Here is a 13,965-nt window from a genome sequence, read left to right on the forward strand (position 1 = left end):
TAGTGTATATAATATTATACTTGTGCAACGCGTGTAAACAACGCTATTAATTTGCACGTTTAACTTGTCGTTTCTCGCAGTCATATTCGAAACACAATATTATTATATATTAATATTTAATATTCGTGGTCGACTGTATGGATGAGAGGCGCGCCTAAATACTATATAGGTACACAATGAGTGTATAACAATATAATAACAAATACGTTCAGATGGGGTGGTGGTGGCCGTGCTGGTGGTACGCATTTTCATCTAACAACTAAATATTACTGTTCTATACTCTAACTGTGATAAATATTTAGGTAATATATATATATAGATCACGGGTATACGAATTTGAATAATATATTATATTTATTCCATCCCAACCCACTGATATTTGATTTAACCACTCATACAGTCCCTTGAAACTCCCCACGACGTCTGAAAATAAATTGGTTTAGAGACGTTCTTAATGATTATAACCAATAACAACAACAGAAAGAGAGAATATATATATATATATTTATGTAAAGACTTAAGATAGCAGTGCTATAACTGGATGGCGTTTTCCCTCACATTTTTATTTTTTATTCATGTTATATTACTGTAGCATATTATGTTCTTATTGAGCCCTAGGGCTCAGATTATATATTTCTAATAAATAAACACAAATATTTATAAGATTTCTATTCTACTTGGATCAAAATTATGATGTTAATTGACATTAAAATATGTTGTTGATGATGACGATGATCAAGCGGAAGCCACATCCGCATTTGTCGTTTTCGTCTCACAAACGCGTATAACATAGAAAAAACTGTTTTGCGTGGGACAACTTTACTTCGTTTGCGTTTATAGTAGAGTTACCAAAATTCCACAACGCACGGGGAAGAACTTTATCTGTATCGTAGCGATTTTATTATTTGGATAACATAAATACGATAAAAATTAGGTATTAATTTGAGAACATAAGTTTTTTTTCATTTAATCACCTATTAAAAATTATTGGTTAGTGCTATCAACAAAATAATAATTCTACGAAACAACGAAACAGATAAAGTTCTTGAGTTCTTCCCTATGCGTAGTGGATTTTTGGTAATTCTACTAACACATAGGGAGTAAAGTTTCCACGTGAAAAATTGTTTTTGGTATATTGTTTGTTAGTGAGATGGAAACAGCACATTCGGATATGACATCCTCTTAATGATGATCATTATATTATTATTATATTTCGCAACTAATTTTCTGCTATATACATATATTTACTTTAGGTACTAGTTAAATTTTACTGTATATACATATGTAATATATCGTAGTAACACAATTTATCGGTATTATCATTTTCGCAATTGTTCGGAACTTTTAAGTTGTAACGCTAAAAAAGGTTAAAATAAATTCCAAAATTTAACCAAAAAAATATATACACAACTAATTTTGATTAATTTTTAAACGTCTTATAAGAACAACAAACAAGACATATTGTATGTTATAATAATTTATAGCCTATTAAGTGAAAAAGAGTTATTATATTTGAATATGAATTATTAAAAGAAAAGATTGTACATTTTTCTTAAAACTGTAGGTTTATACCTTATAGTGTTCAAACAAATACGTAGAATAATGAATTCAAAGAGTTTGATTGAACAATTTTGATTGCGTGAATGCGTGATCAAATTATCAAACTCTGTATATTATTATATTTGAGACCTAAAAGAACTGTTTAATATTTTTAATTATTCCATTAAAAATTTGAATAGTTTAATTTTGAATATTTATCCATCATACTGCATTATGAAAAAAATCGTGGATAACGCAACGAAATCCTAAAAATATGCATAATCATTAACACAAACTCGTTTATTATTCTGCCATTTTCTTCAACATTTTATACAGATATACTACTCATGTAAAACCTGAATCCTGCAGGTTATTAGTTATGTACGGTATATACATAACAATTAGCTGGACCGTTTTAAGAATATTAAAATTCACTATTTAGAAACACCGAATGGAACTGAGGAGTTATCGATCTAAAAATGTGGTGTTTTTTTCAAATAATTTTTTGGGATAATTAAAACCTCAAATTGCACTGTGTTATATTGTAATACGATATCCAAATCCAACCTACAGATTTTTCTTCGGAGCATTGGCGCACATACGGGGGGTGCCAGGGAGTGCTTAGCACCCCAAAAATTTAAACTAGCATCCCCAGCTATTTTAAGCTAAAAATATTGTTTGAAGTGTAAATTTGCGTTTATAAGAATAAGTAAATACCAGCTACTGTTATTGGTAATGCATTATGCCACAGACATACATACTTCATATATATATATTATATATATACAGTATTGGTTATTTGGGTTTGAGATATTATTCTTATTATGTTAGGTACTTATTTATAATGCATGTTATCTTTTCGGCTGTTTTAACTCAGGTTTATCTATACCTATTTCTTCGGCAACGTGCGAAAGATCATTTTCTTCCATGCACCGTATAAAAAATTGGTTAAGTACTAGTATGGTGCAATCTAGATTAACTAATCTTTCATCTTTGTATATAAAAAGAGAACTGACGACCGATTAAGAGAGAGGACTGATTAAAAAATGAAAATATCATCGACAAATTTGCAAAAAAAATCTAGAAAATTAGATTTATTATAATCTCTTTCTAATTTGTTAATTGTTTCAGTTTTTATATTTATAAATGTACAATATATTAAATAATAAAAATTTGTTATTAACTGATTTCATATACCTACTAAAGGAATGTATTCTGCAGTGTTGGTTATAAATTTATAATATATAAGACAGAAAAAAACATTGTTTATTGAAAACTAATTAAATTAAAAATTATATATTTTTTTAAAATTTAATTATTTCTCATTTTATTTGAAAATAATAATGTATGTTTGATATATATAATCGTACGGGGGGAGGGGGTATGGGGACGAAGCCTCCCACGGGTCACTTTAAGGTAAAACATTTTAGCAATCCCTAGTTTAAGACTTAATGTGCGCCTATGCTTCGGAGAGGTTATTTTTCAAATATCCTAAATTTATAGATTTAATACTATAGTAAATTGACTTTTTACAAAACTGTAAGTTGTTAAGCATGTTATTCGTGTTCCTTCGTCAGTTCATTGCAATATTTTCATTTTTAAACGAGTTATGATCATTTTTAAATGCTAATATTTTACATACTGATAATAACTCGCCTAAAATTTAAATATTATGAAAAATATGAAAGAACGCACAGATTTTGTTTTTAATTTTAAGTTTGATAACAGATCAACTTACTCAATTATAAATGCTGTGTTTCTGTAAGCCACGGAGACGACACGCGCGTCCTCTTAATTAAATTGTTATCATAAGTTATAGCTGCAGCTGGATTAATTAAATCAAAAAATATATTACTTACAAATTATATATAAAGTATTTATTTGAACTGTGTATAAATAATTGAGTTGTAGTTTTAGTTTTAGAACTGTATCAATGTGTATTTTAAAATGATTATAAGTTTCTGGCAGCAAAATTTAAATATTACACAGTAAATTATTTTAGGTTCTATGCGATTTGTAAGATGTTAAACTTTTTTTTCTAAAAGGGGAGGTTTAGAGGAGTTTCAGTTATTCTTACACTAATAAATAATACTGGACTAATCGTATAATTATAATATTATAATTTTACCATTTTTTTTATTATTATTATTATTATTATTATTGTTGTTGTTGTTGGTTTTTTTCGCAACAAGTAAATTTAGAGTGGGCACTCGGCCAAAGTCACGGGAATGGTAAACATCGGTTAATTTTATATTTTATATTTCATAAATATTAATAGATGGGTACCTACTTAAAAATGTGTCGTTGAAATATTCTATTAAACCGATTTAGAATAGGTGCGCGTTTTAATTGATTGACAGTAGACACATTTTATGAATCCTATTTATTTGGACAAATGGACAGTATTGATTTGCATCAAACCTTTGATGAAGTAATAATAGTAATATTTATGTTTAGTATGTAGAGGTACTCTTAATAAAATTATTATAAAAACTATTATAATTACCTACAATTTTCATTAGGCACTAATTCAATTATTTTTTGAAAGGTAATATAAGTAGGTACTTATTAAGTGAAATCTGTACGCTTAAAAAAAAATATGTAAGTACACATATCTAATTAAATACCTATAGTTGTGTTTTTCATAGATATTATTTTTACACTATTATAAAAAAATTGTGTCCTAAATAATGTAAGTACTAGTCATTTTATTATTAATGACATTTGGCATTAATTTGCTCTTTTTAAGTGCAAACGGAATTTAGAAGGATTTCCTTGAAAAATATAAAAATAACAACAATTTATGCTTATGTAAAGAGCTTGCTGAATGCGTAAAATTTAAGGGAAATTAAAAAACATAGAATTATTTCAAAGTTGTTAGTTTCTGAAATCCGAATTATTCCCGATTAAGAACTTATATATTATACTTAACATAAAATATTTTAATAATTTTTAAATTAAAAAAAAAATTATTAAATATTTTAAGTATTAAATTTATAAATTACAAAAATAAATATCATACAATGCAATTATTAAAAATTTTAAATTAATAATTCTTTGTATTTAATACAAAAATAAAAATATTTTTGTAATAATTTTATTTAAGAAATTAATATAGGTACAAAACAATGTGATACTTAGTATAATGCAACACATTTTCATATATTTTCTTATTTTTTCTTTCGGTAAATTTAGTGACAATTATTCATTTTTAAATCTTCTTTGTAAAGTTAAACTAAAAACATAAAAATTAGATTTTAAACGATGAAAACAAATGATTGAGGTGTTAATAATTTATGTAATTTTTAAGATAAATCTCAGTAATTTGTTCATTGTGATAATATATAGGTACCTACTACCTAGGTTGTTAATAATGAGTTATTTTTGCTTGTCATCTGTCACTAGTTGATGAAATATTACTGATATTTTGAGATGGAAATCTTTTGTCGTTAAATGTATTCTAAATGTAGGTATGCCAAATGTTCTTCCATGACGTCATGTCAGACTATACATGCATTTATAATTAAACAGGATATGAAACAATCCAATTATTTGTCAAAACCAATATATTATTTTCTTAATATAAATACGAACAAATGTAACGTGCAACACATAAATACGCCTGCGTCTGTTCCATAGATTTGTTTTTTTCTATATATACATCTACCTGTACAAACGTTTAATTTAATTCGTTTTACATATTGATACATTATTACTATACAGTGAAGTCGATGTAAGTACTTGTAACATATACCTTATACCTATGTAATAAGCAATAACAATAATACGTTTAAATATAATTACGATATTAGAGAAAACACACAATTTGTAATTTGTAAATATCCCATCCGATGGGAAATGGGTGTTTGATTTAAAATCCAAGACACGTTCGATCGTTAAATTCAAGAGAAAAAACAAAAACAATGCATATTATAAACATTATTTTTAGATGACAAAAACATTTATTTGTACGATATATACCATATATTCTCGTATACCATATTATTATGGCTATCTAATATATATTATAAAATATACAGGGCGTTAACTGGATTTCCGTTCTAATAATTTAGACAATTGTCTAGAGTTTGCGATGAGTTAAATCGTAGACATTATTTTTTGTTTTTCGTAGGTATGTCGGTATGTGAGATTTTTAAGGATATTTCTTACTAAACCGATGATGGTATTTTAATTAAAAATTGAATTGCTTGTCGTCATCCAACCCCTTTTAATAGAAATTTTTTTTCCAAAACTCTCTTTTATATTATATACAGGGTTATAAATCAAGTATGTTTCCCCTTTTTTCTACAATAATGAAGTCATTCGAAATTTGATTTTTGAAATTTTTAAACACGAGTACCTATACTTAAATACCATATTTTCAAATTCTTGAGATTTTTGTGTTATTCATGGAGTGTCCTGTTGAGATATGAACTTCTGTTTTTCAAATGAGAATCTATTATTTATTTAATAGATAATTTTCTAAAAATGCTGATGTATGGTGATTTGAAAATATTAGTGATTAACATTAATCCAGATTGATAATAAATTGTAAAAATGTCCTATGCATAAAAACACTACATCCAATATAATATTAAAATATCTATCTTTTATTTTTGTAAAACAATTTTTTTAGACTCACGTATAAATATTTTAACAACAGAGAAAGTACTCATTGGAATATTGATTTTGATACACCAACAGTTACAAAAATGTTATTCACTAAATAATTTGCATTGAAATAAAGAGGGTTTATACCATTTGAAAAATGTGGTTAAGTTTGTACAGTCACAAGACACTCATTAAATAGAAAGTACAAAGAAAAATGCAATAATTTTAATAAATTTGTTAATAAAGGATTGAGAAACATGGGATTGATCATGAGATTGAGCATGCTTGGTGAATCACCCTGTATATAGGTAATAACATATTAAAATAATAATAATATAATATGGTATACTACCTATTCTGTAATTGTCTAAAGTCTAACGGTAGCGACTGATGACGAAACGTTTATTGTATTCTGTCGTCTAATCTTGCAGAGGTTGGGCTGACCTTGAATAATTACCGTCTACCGATGATGACTAACCACGTCGGTTTGGAAAATAAAAAAATTAAGTCAACAAACAAAATAGTACAATATATGAATGTACGACAGTAAAAAAAAAAAAAAACGAGATGACAACATCACAATCGTGGAAGCGTGAAGCCGAGTGTAGCTCTCACTGCGGGGATGTACCTATACATATCATAACGAATCATTTCCTGTAGGAATATAATAATAATAATAAAAACTTGTGTCCCCACGTATATAACGTATGCGATTATATATACAATACAATAAAACGATGATGTGTACGATATGTGACGACAACGACGCGTTGTGCAGCGTATACGATTTTTTTTCCTCACAGCTTCCCGTCGCCATAAAGAATGCGATTATATTATACACACACACACACACACACACACACACACATACCCACACGTCTTGTATCATGCACGTTTTCGTCTTATCAGATTTGCAGTGGGTGGGCGCGATGCTCGAGGGTTTATTGCCGCTAGTCGTCATCGCACACGGTACATGGAGCCTGGGCTCTAGATAATAGCCATAATATTATTATTATTATACAATATACACGACAGAAATAAACGGGTCGAAGGTATAGGTGGATAGTAGGTAGGCATTATATAAAGATAGGTTCACTCCACACCGGCGAGATTGTGTGGAAGTGCAAGAGAACATAACACACAAGTACACAACTCTGCGTCATATTTTTATTACGTGCGCCTATAAAAAAAAAGTGTGGTGAGTGTCGATGGCGGTGGCGGCGAGGACAAAGTCGTATAACACACGACGAGGTAAAAATAACAAAAACTTACGTGTATCACGCTTACATAGTTAAATGTATATACCAGCAATATAAATGTACATATATATATATATATGTATGTGTGTGTATATATGTAGGTAATGTATGTATATATTGACAATATATATTGCATATTATATAGTCTGATTATTGTTCGGGCAGATTGTGTGTGCACAGACGAAGACGACTACGATGAGCTAAGAATTTATAAGAATAGGTATATACATAGCTTATATTATATGGTTGTGTGCGCGTGTTGGGTCGACCGCGGCGAGAATGGATCGAGGGAAAGGGTCGTAGTTCGCAAAACCTTTTGATATTATATATATGGGATTTTGTGGTGTTTACTGTGAGCATATATATATAGTAATGGTTTCCTCTCCAGCGGTATATTATAGATTTATCCACTGACAGTGTCCTTTGGCCGAGTATAGGTATAACGGTGCAAAGGCCAGATTTTTTTTATCACTACTACACTCTGCTGTCATTTTCATGATAAATTTATAACACGAACGAAATAAATGATGTTTTCCGTTATTTTCTATTCATATAATTTCTTTCAAATTTCTAAAACGTTTTAAATTCACATTCCAAAATATTTTATTTTTCTGAGAAGGGAAATTTAAATTTGTATTAGTGCAGCTAATTTAATTAGTTATAATTTATAACTTAAAAGTTGTCTTAAATAAATAATAACTATTATAACTTATAAATATCAAAAGTATTTAGATGATCGGAGTACCTATTGAAATAACAATTGCACGGTAGTGATACAGATTAGTAACTAATATCTAGTAAAATCCTATACAATCATTATACATCGAAATTTTCAGTAACATATTATACTGGACACTGGTTATACAATATGGTTACTAAATTAAAACATGGCCATCAAAATATAATATTATCATAAAAGACGTTTTGAGTCACATTTTTAAGATCATCTTTATTCAGTGCATCGAAACGAAATTAATTAAACCTCCGAGAACGTTATTAATTTTCAAAACTATATTCTCGAGAAATTTACATAAAACATCTGAAAAATAACTTATTAAATATTCAACAGCATATGCTGTATATCTTGAAAAAATTATTATATTTATTCAATACTAAAATATCGTTAAACATTAGCAAAATATTTTTATTACAGTATTTATAATAAAACAATAAATACGTAATCATTTCTCTTTTTATTAAATATTATAATTTTATTAGTTATTTTATTTTCATTATTACTTAAATTACATTTTACTTTTATAAAAGAGTAAAGAAAAAATAAAAGAATTACAATTACATACTTTATACTGTCCATACTTCAAAAGAAATTATTTAAAAAGCAAATTCAAGTCAATTAAAAATTAATTATAAAATTTGTTCTTTGTGTCGTACTCATAAATTAAATATTATTTAATGTAACAAATTAAAGAAGTATATTTATGGCTATAAATGGATAATTTTTATGAAAAGCACAATGATAACAATTCAGTTTAAAATTATCTCTAAAATAAATTACCTACTTATTTAGTTATTTTTATTCATATTAAATAGTTTTCAGAGGGGGCAATCTGTTATATTTGATAAATAATAACTACATTGTTATATAACAATAAAAAGGAATGGGCACAATAGTTATTTTAAGCCCCTTGAATTCATCAATTATATCACAATACATATTATTTAATTTAACAAAAGTTTTAATGGTGATTAATGGTAAAAATAAATTCAAGTTTCTTTGGTTACATTTTCACTTTTTTATTTTAAATAACTGTTAAAAGTTTTTAACTTTTTAAATAAGATTGCGTTATTAATGAAGGTACATTCAAATATAACAAAAACAGTTAAATAATATTAATAACATCCAATATATTTAATATTTATCATAAAATTACAGATCAAAGTTTCCAATGATGTATTTTAACTAAACTTTAGCCTTTATATAACCTATAACATTTTTATACCTATTCAATACCTGATTTAAGATTTAAAATATTAAGTTATGTTTATGCCAACCAATTAATACTGTTTATTTTATCACGTTTCAGGTTCATCCAAAGAACAATACAATAGAAAAAAGAAAGTTATAAAATACTAAAACTATGCTAATTTTTTTATTTACTATCAATAAATTGTAACTATTTTATATGGCTATAATAATGTTGTGTATTTATATTAAAAATCTACTACAAACATAATATATATAATATCATATAATAAATAAATTATAGATAATAATCTATAACTAATAATTTGTTTTGATGTAATTATCTAAATTAATTAGCTGAAAAAAATATATAAATATTAAGTTCTAAGTCTTATGAGTGATATTTTATGGTTACTGCCTACCCGTCTAAAAAGTACATAACTAAAATAAACAAATATTTTTGTTTCTTACGCAGATATAAAATAAATAATGTTTAACAAGAAAATATTTTTATAATGTTATACCAAATGGGTCGTAGATAATATATAATATGTGATATACATGACAAATTAATATTTATATAATATCTTCTATAGAAGGCACTGATACATAATTTATTAGCATATTATCATAAATAATTTATGACTTAATAATTATGTTATTATGGGGGCTGTAAATTCATATTATACATACTCGTATTGTATAGTGATAGCATTATTCTACTGAGCTTTTAATACTTTTAGGAAATAATGATAGTTAGATTAATGATTATATTAATAATGGTAAAATTATATAGACAGGCTATAGTGTTGTAATAATCCAAACAAATTTTTTTACAAAATTATAATATTTATAATAATCGTAGATTTTCCTATGTTTATCTCACAAAGTCAGGATTTAAATACTTAAATGTTTAAAATATATTATTTGTAATATGTAAATAATATTATACCCATTTATTGTATAATTGCCTTTACGAAAAACGTTTTTACTGCGTAAAGTAGTAAACTTTGTTTTTAATTACCTATCAAAATAAAGTATTGGCTAGTATTTATAATATCATACATTTTACCTATTATTTATTATTCAGATTCATAAAGTTATGTATAAGTTGGGTATCCATCTACTGAAATTTACATAAAAAGGACTCGTGTAATTCACTTCCCGAAAAAATAAGTTTGAAAAATGAAGGCATTTTCCCTAAAATAATCAATGATTATTTATCCTTCTTATTACAGCATAGGTAATCATAGAAATATTATTTTAATCATTTATTTAGTAAAATAACGAACTTTAAATGGTAAGATACCTACAAAAACATTTTTTAAACAAAAATCTTTCCTATAAAATACAAAATAAAATAATATTTGTTTTACAATATTATAATTTCAAATTAATTTTTAGAGGTAACAATAATATAGTGTGCAAAAATATTAAAGAGTAATCATATGATATCATTCAATAACGTTATTTGTAAGGTAAAAGTATTGAATTAGGTGGCTGTTTTAAAATATTCAAAAATAACGTACCAGCAAAATATTGTTGACATTATAAACTATGGTATAATTATGGTACCGCTGGATCGGTATTAATTACCTTATAGTTAGTTTATGGGTCAAAACGCATCTATGTGATCAAAATTACGAGTATAAAGTAAATCTGTAATAGACATTACAGTTTTTAAATAATGAGAATTTAAAAAAAAATACTTTTAATTTTAAATTGATCCTTAGTCTGATTAAGAGGAATCCCCTTTTGCATTTGTTGTCGCCGTTGTCGCCGTCTTACAAATGCGTGACATGGACAATTTACATACAGCTGCGCACTGCCCGTTTAGTTTTGTTAGTTTTTATACTACAATTACAATGAATTTACTGTAATCAAATTTTACGATAAATCCACTATCTCTGTTCTTTCTAAGAATTTTAAGTACTACAAATTATATAAAAACATTTTTAGAAGACTTACGGCTTTGTATAAAGCTTATGATTAATCAAAACATATAACCTCCAGATCCCCCACTACTGGTTGTACCACTTTTCTGTGCCAACATTAAAACATATTCTCAAATTAGTATACAGGTATCACTCTATTAAGGGTAACTTTACGTCCAATAAAGATTTATAAATACAATTACTTTAAGTCCCGAACGACCCAAGCCCTGATTACTTATATTATGATTCTATGTTATATTAGACCTTATATGTTATATTATGTAATTAGTATTACTTATCTTTGGTCCAGTTTCAGATTGAATGCATAAGTTCGTATAAGATTATCCGAGGGGATACTATTTTTGACTATATTAAATTAATATTATTAATTACATTTAGCAGCGATTCGATGTGTTATTTTGTAAGGAACACGAATTTATTATTCACAAGAATGTACAAATTTGAGTTGAATATTTAAATAATGAAGTGAACTGAGCAGATAAATTGAGATATCAAATTTTAATATAATAATAATAATAATACATATTTTAATGACATTATAGTTGTTTATTGTATTCATCACTGTATATATATATTATATAGTTAATAGACATAGAAAACATTTTACATAAATTATATTTCATTTAGATCATATGTGCACTGTTCAGTAAATTACTTAATTAATTAATTAATATATTTCTTATATATTTCTTATAGATTTATTTGTTTTTTTAATTCACGTGTGGCCTGACCTCGATTTAATAATTTTCAAAAGCAATAGGAATGCGACAAGAGTTATTGAAATATTTTGTATGGACCAAAAATATATCGTTTTGTACCATCAAGTTTCATGATAATATAGTGGAAGATCAAATATATAGCTATAATATTATTTTGTGTTTTAAACGTATGGTCATCATATATTATTTATTTTTTTATTCCCCTCCTTAATCATTATTCCGAATCAACCGTTGATTTTGTATATGATTTGTAAACAGACATTACCAGTGAATGAAAATCATCGTACTGCGGTAAAAATGTGCACTGCAACGTTATAAAAATGTATATTATTAAGTTGAAAAATTGTGTTATGATATTAGGACGTGACATTTTATTAAATGCATTATTCAGTTCACTCACAAACAATAAATTATATAGTGCGCGTACACGTATATGAACTGCAAGTTCCCGTTTAAAATAGATCGGAAGTACGATAAGACACAGTTCAAGTACCTATGTATATGGTTTATATATTTTTTTATTTAATATAATATGGTTTCCATTACACCAGAAATGTGCTTGCAAATAATTTAATAATGTGCGTAAATTTTGTGTTGACACAAATGTTATTGTTTCGTTTTTTTTTTATATATCTTTTGTTCTCGCCATGTAATAAACCGAAAAAGTTAACATAATGCAATAACGCTGGTTATAACAAACTATTGTATTCCTTCCGTTTAAATAGACAGTACCTATATTATATTATTATAATATAATATATTGTCAATTTGTATTATATATTTTTATTCTTCATTGGCGGCTATACCAACTTTATATAGTCGTCACATCCTAAGAAAATGTATAATTTAGGTAGGTACCTAAGAAATAATAAATTAGAATTATTGTCTTATAATATATAAATCTGTAAATAAAATTCTTCTGGAACTCAAATAAGTATAGTGTGTTATCGTCGAGTTGAATTTTACTGTATGGGTTGAAAATTATACAAAACAGCTAGAAGCATTCTATTTTTCTCTGTGGATAGTAGATACTAAGTATAATTATATTATTATAATCAAAAATCTACATTTCAATTATTATAAAAAAAAGATTAAATAATTGAATATATTTGATTGTGTTCACTTCAATTTGTATTTTACTTAGCAGCCTTCTGTAGTAAAAGATATTTTTTACAAAAATGTATGGATCAAAAATTAAAACGATCTTCTTTATAAATGTATTAAATTTAATCTAGAGACTTATTTACCATGGAAAGTATATCGTGGGCCTTTCATTTTCGTTATTAGATCAAAAATAACATGTGTATGTGTGCCTCAATATATAGGTATTGCTCCAATTGATTCGATTTATTCCGTGTTTCCTGTATTTTGAAAAACAACCTTGAACCACATTACATTTTCATACTAAATCACGAACAAATGATGAATGTATTCGATGCACCAGTATTTTATGGTAAATATTTTAATTATTCAGAAGCACCTATTGGCTATTTGAGATAAACTACTCGTAGAAATATAGATATGATATATGAAATCTATATGAAAAATAGATTCGTCGTCTAAGTTTTTCATCATTATTTATTAACATAATTTGAAAAATGTACAATGAGTTTTTTATCGTAATAAAATCGATAAATTTATATTTATGATAAACTTGCTATTCTATTTATATTATGATTTTTCAATTTATATGGGTATTTTCAAATGTGCTATTTAAATGCAAATGACATTATACAAATATATTTCATATTTTATGATTATAAATTATATCCATGTACTGAATACGAATGCCAATGGTGTAGATCTTTTAGTTCGGCTGAAAAAGCACCATGCTTGAAATCAAATATCCGTTCTATGTTGATGTTATATATATATATAATATTTCCGTCTAAAAATATATACATAAAATATAAAATCGTCAACCAATTTTAAAAAATATAGTTTTAGTTTACGAGAGA

The 13,965-nt window shown here is 26.2% G+C and overlaps 1 long non-coding RNA gene across 1 annotated transcript in view; it reads right to left on the bottom strand.

Annotated features, from left to right (window-relative positions):
• Nucleotides 1-6,747, bottom strand: part of LOC149055936 (uncharacterized) — a 31,135-nt gene extending 24,388 nt beyond the window's left edge. The window contains exon 1 of the long non-coding RNA XR_016191718.1: nucleotides 6,503-6,747. This is a non-coding gene — a long non-coding RNA (uncharacterized LOC149055936). The remainder of the gene's footprint in view (nucleotides 1-6,502) is intronic.
• Between the last annotated feature and the right edge of the window lie 7,218 nt (nucleotides 6,748-13,965).

The sequence above is a fragment of the Diuraphis noxia genome, unplaced genomic scaffold (assembly GCF_037042655.1).
Source record: "Diuraphis noxia isolate RWA-SAM2 unplaced genomic scaffold, SU_Dnox_SAM2 contig0004, whole genome shotgun sequence".
Classification (NCBI taxonomy): Eukaryota; Metazoa; Arthropoda; class Insecta; order Hemiptera; family Aphididae; genus Diuraphis; species Diuraphis noxia.